Below are 9,148 nucleotides of genomic sequence, written 5' to 3'. Positions count from 1 at the left end.
TGGCCATGTAATCACATCCTACGATGTGACATCCATCAGGACTACATTAAACCATTTTGCATGCTACGATGTGATAACGATGAGTTCTACTGTAACTGAGTCATTTATGTACCAAACTTTGCATGAAACGGTGTTGCAGGAACGATTACGAAGTCGTAGACTATAAGCGTGCTACGATGTAGCTACGAAAGTGCTACGATTCAGGAATGATTACACAGACGTAGAGTACTCGTATTTAATAAGCGTAACTACCTACGATAAGTGATTCTGTAACGTTTGGAGGGAAAGGTCGGAGTGGGAAGGCCTAGACGAACGTATCTTAATCAAAATTAGGACGTCCTGGCAAAGGGTCAGAGGTCAAGAGTACCTGAAACCGCCGAGCTTGCATGAAGAGAGTTATGAATGTGGATGAAGCGAAGGAAGTGTGCAGAGATCGTGGCAAGTGGAAAGAGGTAGTCTTTGCCTACCCCTCCGGGGAAAAAGCGTGATTTTATGTATGTATGTAGTCTGGAACGTTTGCATGCTACGATTTGACAACGATCAGTGCTACGATTCAGGATGGGTTACGGAGTCGTAGACTTAAGCGTGCTACGATGTAGCTACGATAAATGAAATTTACTTTCAAATTCAATTATTTGCTTTATAGGTATGTATACTTTTTGTACATCTTTGGTTACAGTGACGGGGTCATAGAACCTTAATATATATACTAGGGTTCAGGAACGGTCACAGAGATGGAGACTTTGTGTCAGACCTTGTATCAGAGCACAAAGCTAAACACGTACTGTTACAAAATTTGGTACAAAATAATATTTCGCCCAATTATTATTAACTTATATAGAATTTCTATACGACAAAAAATCATATAGATATATGACTACAATTCGGTATTTGGACAGGACCCTCTTGAGTCAGGTTCGTGGAGCGGTTACCGAGCGCTTAGGCGCTTACAGGCCATTCTTAATTTACATGTGGAAAGAAAAATAATTGTCCATTATATTTTGTCTTCATCCCTACGGACAAAGCAATAGTCACAAGACTCGAAGGCCACTTTTAGCTTCTATAAACGAATTAACTATATTAATTCGTTTATATGTTGATTTATCTACGTTTTAATTTCATTAAATATAACCCACCTGTCCTAACTTAATATACTTAAATATTGAAACAAATGTGTAACTAAGTAGTATTAACAAGATGTACATTATTTTATGATATAAAATAACATAATAACACATGTGCAATAAAAGTTTAACTCAAAACACTATTTACAGACAATAAATAATTTTATTTTTAACATTTTCTTTATTAAGAGCAGTGACGTATTTATCATCAATTATTTTTGAATTTGAAACAAGAACGATTATGTACTCGTGTAAATGAATAAAGTTTATTTTTTTTATAATATGTGGCTTTTAGGACTTTGTACAAAAATATACTTCTTTGCCTATACATTAATATAGCCATTATACAAGAACGTATGGACTGGTGATCGAACTCGGTACCTTTAGTTCACATTGGATGTTCATCATTAGACGCCCTGTTTGTGTCTCAAGACAAACAGGATTCTTCAAACATAATAATAAATATCTTTATTAGACTCTTTTTTACAATAGCTCATATATGATTGGGTCCTCCATTTAAGTATAAAATACTTGTGTTTGGAGAGCCCGCTCTTCCAAAGAAGTTGTTTACACTGATTTGTTACAAATTCACTAATCATGTTTAACAATAACAACATTGTACAATTATTACATACAGTTTACACAGACATAACAAACAATAAAAATTAAAAACACATAAACCTGTCAGCTAAGCTAGTATAGACACCAAATCACTAACAAGAATATACAGTATTACACTTGAATGATTATCATACTAATATTACGAGTATAAATGAGGGTAGGGAGATTTCATAGGGTACCTACTGAGAAATAAATCAATTCCTAAAGGCCAGCAACATCTAGGTAGTTAGTATAATGATATTGTGCTTGAGTGTTATATTAAGCGCATAATAACAATTCTGTCTCATCATAAGTTTTACTCTTTAGAAATAGGGTTACAGTTTTTTTACATTCATGAGAAGTTGTTCGGTAGATGTCCAGACTTCTATGGAGATGATTATATATGTGCGAGGATTGTCTTCTAAACTGCCTTTGCGCATAGGTGGTTTTGACTGGGACTATCTCAGCCACGTTATATCTCCGTCTTCTGTTTAGTTTACTAGCATCAAAGTTTAAAGATTTATGTTTTTTAAGGGTTGTATTTAAAATATATAACTTTCTAACTGAAAGCAAATCGCAATCTGAGTATAGTTGAGAGGTAGAGTATCTGTAAGGTTTAAAGTACATTAATTTAAGTAGGGATCTTTGTGCTCTTTCGAGAAAAATGAATTCAGTCTTTGTAGCTCCTCCCCAAACAGAAATGCAGTAACCTAGGATTGATTGGGCAAGTGAAATATATATTAATTTAATCCATTTGTTGTCTAGTACATATCGCAGAGTTTTAAATACCCACACCAATTTACGCAATCTATTTGTGAGAAGCTCCAGGTGCTGGTGCCAAGTAAGTCTCTGATCTAGCATTACTCCTAGATATTTAGTCTTTTCAACCCTGCTGATCATGCTACAAGAACAATCTTGAGAATTCATACATGTGTGTATCCTAATATTTAAATCATTTTGAGGTTGAGTATTATTGTAATTAGTAAATGTAATATAATTAGTCTTATCCATATTTAACGTTAACAAGTTACTCCTCAACCATTTAGCTACCCCAGTAAGTCCAGCCTCCGCTGAATTTCGTACTTCATTCCAGGAGTTGCCCACAAATACTATTGCAGTGTCGTCTGCATAAGAAAATATATGGCCATTATCGACCTTCATGTTACAGAGCTCGTTAATATAGATAAGAAACAATGTAGGCCCCAACACGCTCCCCTGCGGTACTCCGTGTCTGATTTCCGATTGCTCACTCACGTACGTACCCAACTTGACTCGTTGCTTACGGTCCCTTAGATAGTCAGTGAGGAGAGCAAGCGGTATACCTCTTATTCCTATTTTATCAAGACGATTCACAAGAGTAGGGACAGAGACGGTATCAAAGGCTTTTTTGAGGTCCAAAAATGAGGTTAAGCACTTCTTACCACTGTCCACTGCTTCAACAATTACAGAAGTTAACGCAATTATAGCATCCTCCGTAGATACCCCTTTTTTGAAGCCGAATTGAGAGTTAGAAATTATGTTATACTTTTCCAGATAATTTAGAAGTCTTTTGTTAATAAGTTTTTCTAAAATTTTTGAAATAGCAGTCAGGACGGAAATAGGTCTGTAATTGGAAACATCTTCTCTGTCACCACTCTTGTACACCGGCGTAATAACAGCTTGTTTAAGAGCTGCTGGGAACACTCCATGTTTAAAACAAAGATTAGCCAAATGAACTAAAATCGGAACAATTAATTGATGAGCATATTTCAGAAACTCAGAAGGCACGTTGTCCCAGCCTGGAGCACTCTCAGATTTAAGTCCCCTTAGAATTTCATAAACCTCCTCACAGTCCGTATCCAACAGCACAAACGACGACGAATGAGAAGCTGAAGGGTCATTAAGAGTTTGACTAATTGATGAAGGAAATTTGTCCAATAAATCTTGTGCCATTACCGTTCCTATGTTCGCAAAATAATCATTTGCATGATTCACGGATGCTTCAGGTGTAGAAAGGGTGTGTAAAAGATTCAAGTTGTTGTTTGTATTTTTATTTCTATTTGTTATCGAATTAATGGCTTTCCAAAGGTATCTAGGATTTCCGTTGTTTTTAGAGATTTTCTCACGCTCGTACTTTCTTTTCAAATTCTGTAGTAATGTGTTACAATAGTTACGATAACGTTTGTAAGTTATTTTTAATACCTCATTCGATGGATCATTTTTAAGTTTAGATTGCATGTCATTCCTATTTCTGATGCAGCGTAATATACCAGGAGTGATCCAAGGCTTTATGATACGGTCTTTGCATGGAATTAGTTTAGATGTGGTATTTTCAAGAATACATTGTCTTAATTTATCTGTAACTATATCTGCCAGTTTTATAGGATCGCTAATTGAGATCAGTTCCGCGAAATTATTTTCAATTAAATAATTAAGGGATTTCTCGTAGTCTGTGGTTTTTTTGCTTCCAATATTTTCATTGTTTTTGTTAAAAGAGTTAGTATTGCTTAATTTTAGTAATGTCAGGCGGTGGTCAGTAATTGTTGTGTCGAGAATAAATATGGAAGCTATATGGTTCTTGTCATTCAGCTTCAGCATGAAATGATCCAAACAGGAGTTTACTCTAGTAGGTAAAGAGTGGCCAGGAAGGATACCATGTAGGGCAAGCATATTTAGATAAGATTGTCTATTTTTTATTTTTTGACTTTCTTCATTGGCTTTAGCTATCAGATTTATATTTATATCACCCGCCAATACCACCTGTTTACGATTTTTTAAAGATTTTAAGTGCGAGTCTAATGATAATATGAAATTGTCTGCGATTCTATTTAATGGCGACCTATATACACCAAGTATAGTTAAATTTGGTAAATTTAATTGTAAACATGAAGCGTTATTTAATTTGATTTCTTTGGCGCTATTTTTGAGACTTTTTCTTACGTAAATGACTACTCCATCGCACTGATTAATATGGTTAGTGGAGTGATAAGATATGTAGTTTTCAAGCTGTGGAATTGGTTTGGCATCGTCTATTCTGCATTCACTCAGAACAATGACGTCAATTCTAAATTTAAATTGCGATAAGTTAACAAGAAGGTTATCAAAATTTTTATATATACTTACTATATTTTGTGAAACAATAGTATATTCGTTTTTACTTGTGATGCAAGGCCTTATTATGAAATCATTCATAGAGATCTGCTCTGATTCTGCAATATTGACTTTGTCTATTTCCTCCATATTAGTAAAGTTACTATCCATAATTACAACTTAGTAGAATGATGCATGTCATTATATTGGGAAATAAACACTTGTAATATACCAATCTATAAAATATTTTGTTTAAATGCTCTTCAGAGTTTAAAATAACATGGAAATTTATTCGATATCTATTCATTAGCGAAAAGAGAATCTTATGTATCCCCCAGCCACTTTCATATTTATAGAATGTATTTGTTTGTTTATTGATACGAAGAGTCTGATGCATGCAGAAAATAATTAAGTACAATATAAGACTTTTTCGTAATTCATAAAAAGTAATTAAAACGTGCCTATAAAAAATATAATCGTAGTAGGTAATATATCTGTTTTCCGTCAAATATTGCATCTGTAAGTAAGTCTGTTTTGAACTATACATTAAACTCTGAATACCAGCTTTGACTATGCACATTTGTTGTTTGAGATAAATGGATGAACAATGAAATAACCACATGCGCAAAGCAATGAATACAACTAAACTACCAATTAAAAAATGAAAAATTAAAGGACTAGGTACTATGAGTAGGACAGAAACATGCAATAGCCCAGTATATGTCACTGAGCCTAGTCAATCAACCGCCATGAGGCTCTGCACCTGAGCTTCTTGTCTAATAATAATAACAGGCGAGCTGTCAGACTTTCGCAGATATACCCTGCCGTAGGAAGTCCAACAGTATTTGTATTCTCTTGACCTAGCGAGGTCGCGAGCCAGGAAGTACAAACGGGAGCCTTTAGCTGTCAGTTGCTCCGACACAAAAATTGGAGTGTCTTCCTTTCTTCTCAAGCCCAGGTTGCTAGCGCAAAGTTTCTGCTTGTGTTTTTTGTTGTACGCCTTGCAGTTTCTGAGAATTTCACTCTTAAGAATGGTTGATGAGGTTTCTATTATGATTGAAGTGTCGCTTTTACCTCCCTTCTTTTGCCGAACTCTGTATATATCTTTAAGCTGTGATTTTTCAAAATCACAGCCCACAGTCTCGCATAATCCTTTGAACATCTGTATTAAAGTTTCCTTCGATTCGTCCGCGAATTTGGGAACGTTTTTGATTTCTAAATTAGTTTTACGACTTTCGCGTTGCAATTCCTCAATTTTGTCTTCAAGAATAATCGCATATTCCAAATCCTTTTTATGTTGTGTTTCCAGGTGTTCAATTTTCTTTCTTAATTCCTCATTTTGTAAGGTCAAATGAGATATGGCTTTTTCTATATTTGAGTTCGTATTTTGGATCTGATTTAAGGTGGGAGTTATTTTTTTAATTTCATTTTCTTGGGACAAAAACATGTTTTTAATCAGCGATAACATTTCTTGTTGGAAAGCTTGGAATCTATCTGTGTGAGTATCAGTAAACTGTACCTCGCCCTGTTTCGATGCTCCCAGAGAAATACAATCGGTATACAACTCAGTAGTGTTGGTTTCGCTATCGCTGCGTTGCCGTTTGTTGTTCATCCGCATTGTAATGTTTAAATTGGAATCCGACAGCGTACGGGTAGGGATGTTATCACTCGCTTGTAGCAACGTTATGTTGCGAGAACCAGCAGTCTCCGATCTGATTTGAGGAGGTGAATGTTGAATAGACATTTTGCGTAGTAGTTTGTATAACCCCAGTACAAATTACCTGCTTAGAATTAGAATAGCTTGTGTTTATTTTAAAGTGGTACTTGCGTGTCAGCTACAAGCAAGTCGTAGCTCAGTGGTGTCGTAGGCGCTTCGTAGACCTTGCGTCACGGGGTCGTAGCAGCTCGTAGATTGATGGCCGCTCGGTTGTCGTTCGCCGTCAATCGTGTAGTATCGGACGCGTCGTCGCAATAAAGAAAGAGATGAAAAATGGCGACTATCTCTTATCGCAGCGGGTGTGAAACAATCCCCGCACCAACAAGAACTTGACGCCGCCGGGTGGGAGTTAAACAGCGCGTAGTAATAGCACAGGGGATTCCAACACTTATTTTTGAGTATGTAATTGTATAATTAGCTTGCACTTTTGTAATTTTTGTAATAGTAATATTCGCAACACGTCCTCTCTCAAACAAGGTCACTGACGAAGAGGACATAACAATACATTTTGGGCAGTCGTGTAAAAATTCATCTCAAGAAGACCGAAGAATGGGACATTTTCCTCACATTATGACCTTGTTTACGAGACGATTTGAATGAAACATTACAAAAGATAATAAGATACGGTATGCCTAATCTATAAATGCTATGTATTGCTTCTTGGGTTCCGTAGGCAGTATTTTCTTATTTTTTAAATCAATGTATTTACATGTTTTCTATTGTCAACCTGTCACCACTTCTTTAATTAACTAGAATGATTAACTTTAACAATAATTTACCAAAATAGTCTTTGATGTTATCATTGTATGCTCAAGTGTCGAAGCCATACAAATTATGTTCTGAGATCTGAATAGTTTATTAATCCTATATTATTCCGTTAATTAATGGTCAACATTTTTTCAGCATTATTATTTTTATAGAAAATACAGTTTGGTCATACATAGCAGGGCCACATAAACGGGATGAAACAAAGCCAACATATAAAGGATTCTAGCCCATTGCCTTAAAGAAGAAACTTAAGTTTAGGTATGAGCATTCCTCTCAATAGTGGAAAGAGATGCTTACACACACCAAGTATTTTCTTCTCTTTCATATTGACATGGTAGCGTATTGCATCACAAATTATTATACTAACGCAGTTCATACAAATTTTGAACGCAAAAAATTATAATCATATTTTCTGGTGTCTGTCCCCAGCAGACGTATCAAATTGGAAAAGAACCTTCACAATTTAGAACAACCGTAAACAAGGAAAATAATGAAAACTCATTATCAAAGGCCGCATTAAGTGAGAAACTACAAGGTGGCAAATTTACCTACCTATATTATACTTAGTTAATATCCTAAACTGAGGCCGTGCGCATATTTTAATGATAATAATTGCCCTCGGTCATATGTACCCTCATTTCAAACGGCATTGGTTGAAGAAATAATTATTCATCACTTAGATAATGGTCGACACGTAAATCTTTCTTCTTTGCGGAAAGAAAATTATCACATTTGGGCTTCTGCTACACTTTTCGTCATTAAGTGACCGTTTTAAAAATAAATCTTATTCTATCAGTAGGTATTTTATCATTATGGGTGCATGCAACCTACGTCCTTTCAAAACCAAAACAGGCGTTCAGTTTGCCAACAACTGCTTTTTCTGTTAAGCAGGCTAAAGGACTTACTGGAGAAATAAATTGCCCTAACCATTCGTCAGGATAGCCATAAAGTATGAGAATTATGTAAGTTGTCTATGCCTTCCGATCCGAAAAAGGCGTACCTAATGTATGTTTCTCAATATTTGAAACTCATTTCCATTATAAAGCCGGGCAATGTCTGGGGAACCGCGCGACAGATGATGTTGAGTCGGAGGTTGTATTTATATTCAAAACTAAAAAAATCAGCCCGTGAAGATTTTACTGTTGGCAACAACAAACGCATCACTAACCCATAATTTAGCCATACAGGCTGGCCTTTTCAGTATTTTCTAGACTATTTGCTTTGCAAGGGATGCATATAGACGTGTCTATATGTATAGTATTGACTTTGCTTCTCCTTTCAACAATATTAATTTGGAAACCGACGAATAGTAAAGAAAAAGGAACCTATCAATAGGTACATTTAATAAAACAGTAAAAAAATTGTCTGTGCATAGAGTACCTATATATTCAAAAATTATTTTTTTACAATGAAGAAAGAGTTACGGAGCCTTAATTTGAAAAAAAGTGTATCTTTTTGTATGTTTGTTTGCACACTCTATTCTCCGGAACTACTGAACGGATTTAAATGAAACTTTTTTGTTGTAGGTATAGCTCTTATGCCTAGCCAACATATAGGGTACTTATAAGTACTTTATTTTGAAATCTGGAAGAGCTGATGTCGAACCAAACAGATCAGCTTAACAATAAGAAATATCGAAAAGACGTCTTAACAAAAGTTGTTCAATCTGAGGAGCATTTTCTGTTAGCGTATAAAAATCGAAGATCTGGAACACTTGATGCAGAACCATTATACACCAGCTAAATCATTCGAATTATGGAAAAAACGATAACAAAAGTTGTTCAACCTGATGATCATTTTATTTTGACGAAAAAAACATGGAATATTTGGATCATGTCATGTGGAAGCCAAAGGGATCAGCTACTATGTA

Source organism: Amyelois transitella, chromosome 12 (assembly GCF_032362555.1).
Source record: "Amyelois transitella isolate CPQ chromosome 12, ilAmyTran1.1, whole genome shotgun sequence".
Lineage (NCBI taxonomy): Eukaryota > Metazoa > Arthropoda > Insecta > Lepidoptera > Pyralidae > Amyelois > Amyelois transitella.
Note: the sequence above shows the minus strand (reverse complement) of the source record.